The 8912-nt window shown below is 43.6% G+C and overlaps 1 protein-coding gene across 1 annotated transcript in view; it reads left to right on the forward strand.

Moving 5' to 3' along the window:
• Swap70 (switching B cell complex subunit SWAP70) overlaps positions 1-8912 on the forward strand; it is a 62482-nt gene that overhangs the window by 20293 nt on the left and 33277 nt on the right. The window lies entirely within an intron of this gene.

Below are 8912 nucleotides of genomic sequence, written 5' to 3' on the forward strand. Positions count from 1 at the left end.
GAGTTCCTTTTCCTGTTGCTATAACCAAATACCTGACAGGAAGTGACTTAAGGGGGAGATACTTACTGTGGTTCACGGTTTGATATTATACAGTCCATCCTGGTGTGGAAGGCTTAGCAGTAGGAGGGGCTGGGGGCTCTGGCAGCAGGAGGATGAGGCTGTTTGCTCACATCTAGGAAGACCAGTAGATTAGAGGGAGGAATGATTGCTGGAGCTCAGCTCATTTTCTCTTCTTCACTTTTTTTTTTTACTAAGTCTAGGACTAAAGCCCACAGGATGGTGCCATCCACATTAGGATGGGCCGTCTCCCTTCAGTTATGGGATGGATGGGTCATCTCCCCTCAGTTAGTCCTCTCTGGGAATGGCATCACAGACACACCCGAAGGCAGCAATTCTCAACCCCATGGGTCATGCATGACCTAGGGGTAGTATATCAGATACTTGCATCATGATTCATAACAGTAGCAAAATTACAGCTGTGAAGTAGCAACAATATAATTTTGTGGCTGGGGGTCACCACGGCATGAGGAACTGTATTAAAGGGTCGCAGCATTAGGAAGGTTGAGAATCATTGCTCGAAGGTATGTCTGAACACTTGATACCTTAAGTTTTTTTTTTTTTTTTTCCTTTTGGTTTTTTGAGACAAGACCTCTCTATGTAGCCCTTGCTGTGTAGATCAGGCTGGATTCAGACTCATAGAGATTCCCCCGCCCCTGCCTTTTAGAGTTTTGGCATTAAAGGTATACACCACCATGCCCAGCCATAATCTTAAAAGTTTTGACAATAGTTTGGTGTGGTGATAAATGTCCATGATTCTAGCATTTGGGAGGTAGACGTAGAAGGATCAAGAGTTCAGAGTCAGGGCCGGAGAGGTCTTGAGTTCACTTCTCTCGTGGTGGCTCACAACCATCTATAGTGAGATCTGATGCCCTCTTCTGTTGTGCAGGCAGACATGCAGGCAGAACACACTATACATAATAAATCTAAAAAAATTAAAAAAAGTTTAAGGTCACCCTCAGCAGTAGAGTAAGTTCAAGGCCAGCCAGACTACAGAAACCCTGTTTCTAAAATAAAAACAAAGAGAATATTATGGAACATAATGAGGAATTCCAGCATCAGAATTTGTGGGGGCTGAGTCAGTGATGAGGTCGTGGTCCACTGGCTTCATATTCTGAAACACTCTGCCCTGCTACTGCAGTTTGTTCCCCTTGGTGTAGTGTCTTTTTAGATTTGAATTTTAAGTTTTGAAACACTATTATAGTCTGGTAGTTTAAAGTCCTGTAAGTGGGAAAAAAGATAGAAGCATTGAAAAAGTCCAAACTGAACCACTAAATTTGAAGCAAAACTGTTGTGGAGCCAGTGAGGGTGTGGTGGAATAGTGAGCCCTGTTCCTGGCTGTCTGGCCGTCCTGCTATTCAAGGGCTTTGGGGTTAGATTCTGAAATTTGGTTTGGGGAGAGAAAAAGCCCAAAGTGTGAAGGCTGCTGGCAGAAGATGTCAGGGCTGCTGCTCCTTCTGCGGTAAAATATGAACTGTTAATCACACACTTGATAGATGTATGTCCGAGTTCATGTGGCTTTGCTGGATCCCAGTGTTAGCCCTATAAGCAGAAGCAGTTCAGCCAATACGGGGCAATAGATTAAAATGATTTTTAAATTACATTCTATGTATTTATTGCCTGTATGAGGGTGGGAGAGGGTGCACTTGTGGAGGTTAGAGGTCCACTTGGAGAAGTCAGCTCTTCCTACTCTGTGGGTTCTGGGGATTGAACTCAGTCTTTAGGCCTGGTGGCAAGCGCCTTTATCCACTGAGCCAGTTTAGCTCCTCCAGCAGTGTTCCTTTAGCTGCACTCCTAAAGACTAAGTCCTCTTTCTCCGAGTTACTATTATTATTATTTTCTACATAGGGGAAGTAATGGTTAAAGGCAGGGGTGGAGTTACTTTGAAAACTTTCTGAGAATCTCAGACTGTCTCTGCTTCCATCCGGTTGTCTCAAGTGCTTTAAGATTGCCTCTCTTCTTTAGTATTTGTGTTCATTGCTTGCTTTCCCCAAGTCTTCTGGTTTTGTCTGGATTATTACTCTGAATGTCTAAGGCCCTGAAATACATTCATTGTACTGAAGCCTGCTTTCCAAAAAGTAACTTTCATATTTGGCTTCTGCATTTACTTCCTGATGGTCATTCCTGATGTTTGTCACACTGGTAGAATTTACTTCCAGTTTTCCTGAGACCTCAGGTGACTAAGCAGTCTGCTGTTCTTTATGAAATATTTTGCCTGAGTGTTAATTTTGTTAAATTCCTTCTTTAGTGAAAGGATTTGAAATCCCAGTTTTGTGGGCTTTCTTCTTCCTCCCCCTCCCTCCCTCTCTTTTTCCTCCTCTCCCTCCCTCCCTCTCCTCTTCCTCTTTTTGAAACAAGATTTTATACTTGGATTACTTGATGGTGAATAATTGAAGACATAGGCCAGTTATTACTTTGAAAACAGCTTATTTCTAACTAGCTACACAAAATAGTTGTTCTGCCTCGGCAGGCTTTTGAGACAGCCATTCTTCCGTGAGATCTGTGGCTGACGAGGCTCGCTGGTCCTTGCTGTGGTCAGCTCTTGCCCTGTGTATTAAAGGTTTGTCTGGGCGATGTGATTGAAGCTGGCAATCCACTGGCCACTTCCACATTCACGTTGGCGATGCCGGTGCTTCCCAGCAGCACCCCTTGTTTTGTTCTCATTTGTGTTTTGGAAGCACATGGTACACCAGCTCAGTGTTTCCTCTGAGGCCTGCGGCCTCTGTGTTCTGCCCTTCCAGCCTCCCATTTCTGCAGTTTTCCTTCTCTATACTTTCTTACCACGTTTGCTACTCATATACTAGTTGCATTTCTTGCTTAAAAAACCTGTTCTTTTTTTTAAAGTTTTTTTTTTGGTAGAGTTACTGAAATTAAAAATATGTATGTGCATGAGTGTTTGCCTGCCTGCATGTCTATGTGCCCCATTCACTCAGTGCCAAAGGAGGCCAAAAGAGGTCATCAGAGCCCCTGAACCTGGAGTTACAGATGGGGACGGAACTGGGGTCTTGTGGAGGAGCAGCAAGTGCTCTTAACCACTGAGTCATCTTTTGAGCCCCTTGGTTTCTTCTATTAATTGAATTCTATACACTTGACTCTTAAAATTCCTCAGCTGTCACTGAGCATGAATGGTGTTGTTAGTTAGGTTTTGCTGAGGCCTTTTCATGTTTTTCTCACTAGATCTACCTTTGTTGTTTTAAAGTTAAGTAGGTTTATAAAAACTTTTATTTTATATGTATGGTGTTTGCCTTTATGTCTCTGCACTGTGTGTGTCCCTGGTGCCTGCAGAGGCCAAGAAGAGGGTCAAATCTCCTGGAACTGGAATTACAGATGTTGTGGACCACCACATGGGTGCTGGGAATCAAACCCATGTCTTCTGGGAGAACAGCCAGTTTTCTTAACTGCTAAGCCTGAAAGTTCAGTAGGTTTAATTTGCTGCAATGACCAAATTGTCTTCCAGAGAGATTTTCATCATATTTATCAATCATAGAGAGCTGTATATGCATTCCTATCATTTTGGAGGGAAAGGAGGTGGTTTGAGACAGGTTTATGTAGCCCATTCTGACCTCAGATTTGCTCAGTTGCCAAGGATGACCTTGAACTCCTGATTGTCCTGTCTGTACCTTTGTAGGGTTAGGATCACAAGCAGACATCACTATGCCTTGCTGAATGTAGACAGAAGTTTCTGTCCTACCCGGTCCCACAGCCGTTCAGTTCCAAAGAAAAACAGAGGCTTATATTAATTACAAACTGTTTGGCCTATTAGTTCAGGCTTATTATTAACTAGCTCTTACAACTTAAATTAACCCATAATTCTTGTCTATGTTTAGCCATGTGTCTTGGTACCTTTTCTCAGTAAGGCATTCTCATCTTCTCTGCATCTGGATGGTGACTCACTCTCTGCCTTTCCTCTTCTCAGAATTCTCTTAGTCTGATTGCTCCACCTATACTTCCTGCCTGGCTACAGGCAAATCAGTGTTTTATTAAACTAACATGAGCGACAAATCTTTACAGTGTACAAGAGCATTATCCCACAGCAGCTGGAGGCTGTGGGCTTTTGAGTAAATAAGGGGTTTCATGCTGAGAGCCACCAGGGACCTCATCTCATGCTCCTGAAGACCATGACTGGCACAGTAAATACAATAGCAATGTGGTTTAAAGAAATAACGTGTGTAAAAATAGCAGTGTTGGCACCAAATTTACATTCCGTGCAATTTACTTATTTAACCTTATAGTTTGGTGGGTTTTGATATGGCTAGTTTTGTATAACCATCACCACAACCAAGTTTAGGATGTTTTTGTTATTCTCTTCCAAAAAATTTGATTCTGTAGCATTCATAATCTCCTCCTTCTCCAAGCTCTAGACAAGAACTTGTCTACACGTTGCCTGTTTTGGCATTCATTAATGATGGAATCTTCCCATGTCCAGCTTTTGTGTCTGGTGTCTGTCACCTCACCTCTTTCCAGGCTTATCCTTGGAACAATCTTCCTTTATTCATTCTTTCTTCCTTCCTTCCTTCCTTCCTTCCTTCCTTCCTTCCTTCCTTCCTTCCTTCCTTCCTTCCTTCCTTCCTTCCTTCCTTTCTTTCTTTCTTTCTTTCTTTCTTTTGGATTTTCGAGACAGAGTTTCTCTGTAGTTTTTGGTGCCTGTCCTGGAACTAGCTCTTGTAGACCAGGCTGGCCTTGAACTCATGGAGATCCGCCTGCCTCTGCCTCCTGATTGCTGGGATTAAAGGCGTGCACTCTCACTGTCCGGTTAGAATCATAGTCTTAAAGGTTTTTTTTAAGGATTTAGTTTTAATTTTATTTGTGTGTGTGTGTACATTCAAGCATGTGTTGTGTGTGTGTATGCATACATGTGCATACAGTGCCCTCAGAGTCCAGCAGAGAGCATCAGGATGATGGGTCTCCTGACATGGGTCCTGGAAACTGAATTTCGGTTTCTCTGCAAAGATGCAGGAGCAGCAAGTGAAGAGGCATCTCTTCAGTACGCCCCTCCCCAAACACTCCCTCCCAGACTACCATGCTTGGTTCATACCTTTATCAGTTGAACATTTGGACTTGGTGTGACGGCTTTGACCTTTTCTCTGTTCCTCTAATTACTGAGGCTCTTCCTGCTTCCTCTGCTGTCACGCCTTCACTTTAGAACACAGTCAGTTCTTGACCCTCCTCTGGTCACTTCCTCAGGTAGTGCCCCACCCTCTCGGAGTGCTGGGATTCTCCGGCATTCTGTGTTTCTCCGTTATTATCAGTAGTGTTGGAGGATCTGATTCAGTGTCGGGAGTGTGAGCCCTGTGCCAGCAAGGTCAGCTCACTGCTCTCCAGTTTAGTACAATGACTGGTACCCAGTGAATGCTTACATTGTTTTCTAAAGACTTTGTAGCCCAGGCAGGCCTTGAACTCATGGCAGTCCTCCTGCCTCATTCTTCCAAGGGCTAATATTATAGGTATGAGCCACCATACAGCTCCTTTACAACTCTGTAAGCAAATGAACAAATGCACCCTGCATAGCACACAGGATGCAGATGTAAATAAAATATGGCCTTATGTTGGAAAGGATTTGTGGTGTGCGTGTGTGTACGTGTGTACTAGAGCAGTGGTTCTCAGCCCTCCTAATACTGTGACCCTTTAATACAGCTCCCCATGTTGTGGTGACCCCAACCATAAAATTATTTTCATTGCTATTTCATAACTGTAATTTTGCTATTGTTATGAATTATAATGTAAACATCTGTGTTTCCTGATGGACTTAGGCGACCCCTGTGAAAAGGGTCATGATGCATGGTTGCATTGAACTTGAGTAAATACAGAGCTTTACCAGAGAATGTAGAGCTTGGACTCGGGAGGGAATTTGGAGGAGGAATTGTGTCTGTGACTACATTAAGAGCCTCCCCCTTTTCCCCTTTTTCTAGCTCCACACCTTTGCTCTGGTTTTATGGTTCATAAAAATGATTATTTTTTTCTAGTCATATAAAACTTGCCTTGTTTTCTGACATACTGGACATGAGCCCAGGGTCTAGTGCAAGGCAGCAAAGTACTCTGCAACTGAGTCACAGCTACCGCCCAAACTGGTTGTTCTTTCCCCACCGCTTCTCTAGGCTAACTAACTAGCCTGTGAGGTCTCTGGCCCCATCTCTCTGTATCTGGGAGTGCTGCCATTACAGACCCGCGGTACTCGCCCAGCTTTATGTGAAGTCTGGGGATTTGAACTCTGCTCCTTATGCTTGTGTGGCACTCTATCTACTGAGCCATCTCCCCAGTGCCTGCTCCCTACCTTTTGTTGTTTTTTAAGGCAGTATTTTGCTGACTATCCTGGACATTCTGTGTAGACCAGGCTGTCCTTGAACTCATAGAAATCTGCCTGTCTCTCCTTCCTCCTTCCTGAGTGCCTGATAAAAAAAAAAACTAATGTGCTTCCAATGCCTGGTTTGGTTTGTGTCTTTTTGAGATAAGATTGTGTATCTTTGCCGCGTAGTCCTTGTTGGTCTCTGACTTGAGCAATCCTCTTGCTTTAGCCACGCCACCCTGCTAGCTCATCCTTACCATTTTAAAGTGTACATTGTAGTAGTGGTCAGGACATTTTCTGCTCCATCATCCCTCGGGGAAATCCTGTATTCTTCCGGCTCACTCTCAGTTCTCCGTTTCCCCAGTCCCTGGGAAACTAGTAACTTGCTTTCTGTTTCATGGGTTAGTGGAACTGTATGATCTGTGGTCTTTTGTGTCTGGTGTCTTTCATGTTTCGCACATGTTACAGGATATATAAATAATTTATATTTTTGTGGCTGAATAATATCCTATTGTATTGATATACCACGTTTTATTTACAAATTCTTTGGCAGAAAAATTCCCTTTTCTTCTTTTGTTCTTCCTATTTTTAGAATCATATCCAGCCGAGTAGGTGGGAAAGACTTATTTTTAAGCCTTCAACAGTCAACACGGAGCAAGCTGTAAATCGATATAATAAACAGTCTCTTACATTTGTCATCTCCCTGAAGTCCTTTATGAGTCCTTTGACACTCCACCCTACACCTGGGTGTGGAGGCCAGAGCGAGTGTAGCATTTGATGTGTTCGTCTGTCTCACTGTTCCCAGATTCACAGAGACAAGGAAATATGAGGTAGCAACTGTGTCTTACTTGATATGGGACCTCCCACAAGTAATAAACATTTCCGTCGGCTCAGCTGAAGCCAGGTGTGATGGCTTAGGTCAAAGCCCTAGAACCTAAGGGCACTTAGGCAGGAGGAGCATAAGATTGAGGTCAGCCGAGGCTACACAGTGGGACCTTTGTCACAGACAGACACACGGAGGACATGGCGTTTGTGAAGCATGATTGGATGTCTCCAGCCTGCTGTTTGTCTCTTGCCTCGTCTGTTTCTGAGCTCTTTCTTCATCCTCTTTCTTTCCTCAAAGAGGCCACCACCTGCGTTCTATGCGTATCTCCCTCGTGTAAGAAAAAGCTCTATGATATGTGCTGCAAATGGATGAGTAATTTTAGGTGAAATTACTTCAGATTGATTTATTCTTTGACAGTGTCACACAAATTTCTGGTCTCTCTCATCCCTCTACTCTCTCTTAGCTCTGCGTCCCCTCTCCTAAGTCCTGATCCCATTTCCATGTCTTTCTGTTATATCTGGGGCTTACTCTCCGATCCACTGATCTAACCAGGGGCCCATGTTATGGGGACAAGTGTGGAGCTTCTGCTGGAGTATGCCAACACCGTTGGCCACCTTACTGAGGACTGAGACTTCCTCTCCCCGAGAAGCCTTCATAGTCACCAGCTCCCTTGTTGGTCAGGCCTCATGAACCCCTCCCAAGTAATTTTTCTTGGAGATTTACAGAAACAGGTGAGCTTTTACAATGTGCTTTTCCCACTGTGAGGTTCCTCTGTACACTTGGAACTGTTTGCTTGGTCATCTTTTCACAGAAGTGTGTGCAGACAGACACTGAGGGTCCCTCTTCTTACCCTGTATATGATCAGAGCATCCTATAGTTAAATAGTTGGTAGGTTTATTATTCTTTAATTTTATTTTAAAGACAGGCTATCACTATGTAGTCCCGTAACTCACTCTGTAGACTGGGCTGCCCTCATAATTACAGAGATCCATCTCCCTCTGCCTCCCAAGTACTGCGATTAAAGGTGTGCACCACCATACTTGGCTGTATTTAGCAAGAGCACATGTATCTATTTATTCTTATTTTTAGAACTTCAAAAGTCATATTTTGGCATATGTATAGGACATTCGTGGAATCCAAGTTGAATTTAGCATATGCCTCATGTAAAAAGCTTTTGTCTCTTGTTTTGAATTCTACCTGATTGAGAGGCGATGGATTTTGTACTTTTACAGATGTGGTAAATGCGCAGGCTTTTTTCTCTAGCTGTTTCTAACAGTGCTGCAGTGGATGTGGGGTCCAGTGTCTTTATAGTAGCATGATTTATAATCCTTTGGGTATATACCCAGTAATGAGATTGCTGGGTCGTGTGATGGTTTCATTTTTAGTTTCTGAAGAACGTCTATACTGCTTTTCTCAGTAACTGCACCAGTTTTCAGTCCGAGCAGCAGCGCTCCAAGGGTTCTGTTTCCCCAGCACTCAGAAGGCAGAGGCCTGCGAATCTCAGAGTTCAAGGCCAGCCCCGACTACAGAGTGAGTTCCAGGACAGCCAGGGGTACACAGAGAAACCCTGTCTCAAAAAATTCCAAAAAAGGGGGGGGGGCTAAGTTTGTTCTTACCTCACGTTTCCTTGGTTGTGGCCGTCTTACTTACTGACAGGTAAGAGTTGATAGCTCATTGTATTTGATTTGCAATTCCCTGTGAGAAGTGATTTTGAACATCTTTTCATAGGCTTATTGGCTATTTGTA

This window comes from Microtus ochrogaster, chromosome 8 (assembly GCF_000317375.1).
Source record: "Microtus ochrogaster isolate Prairie Vole_2 chromosome 8, MicOch1.0, whole genome shotgun sequence".
Classification (NCBI taxonomy): Eukaryota; Metazoa; Chordata; class Mammalia; order Rodentia; family Cricetidae; genus Microtus; species Microtus ochrogaster.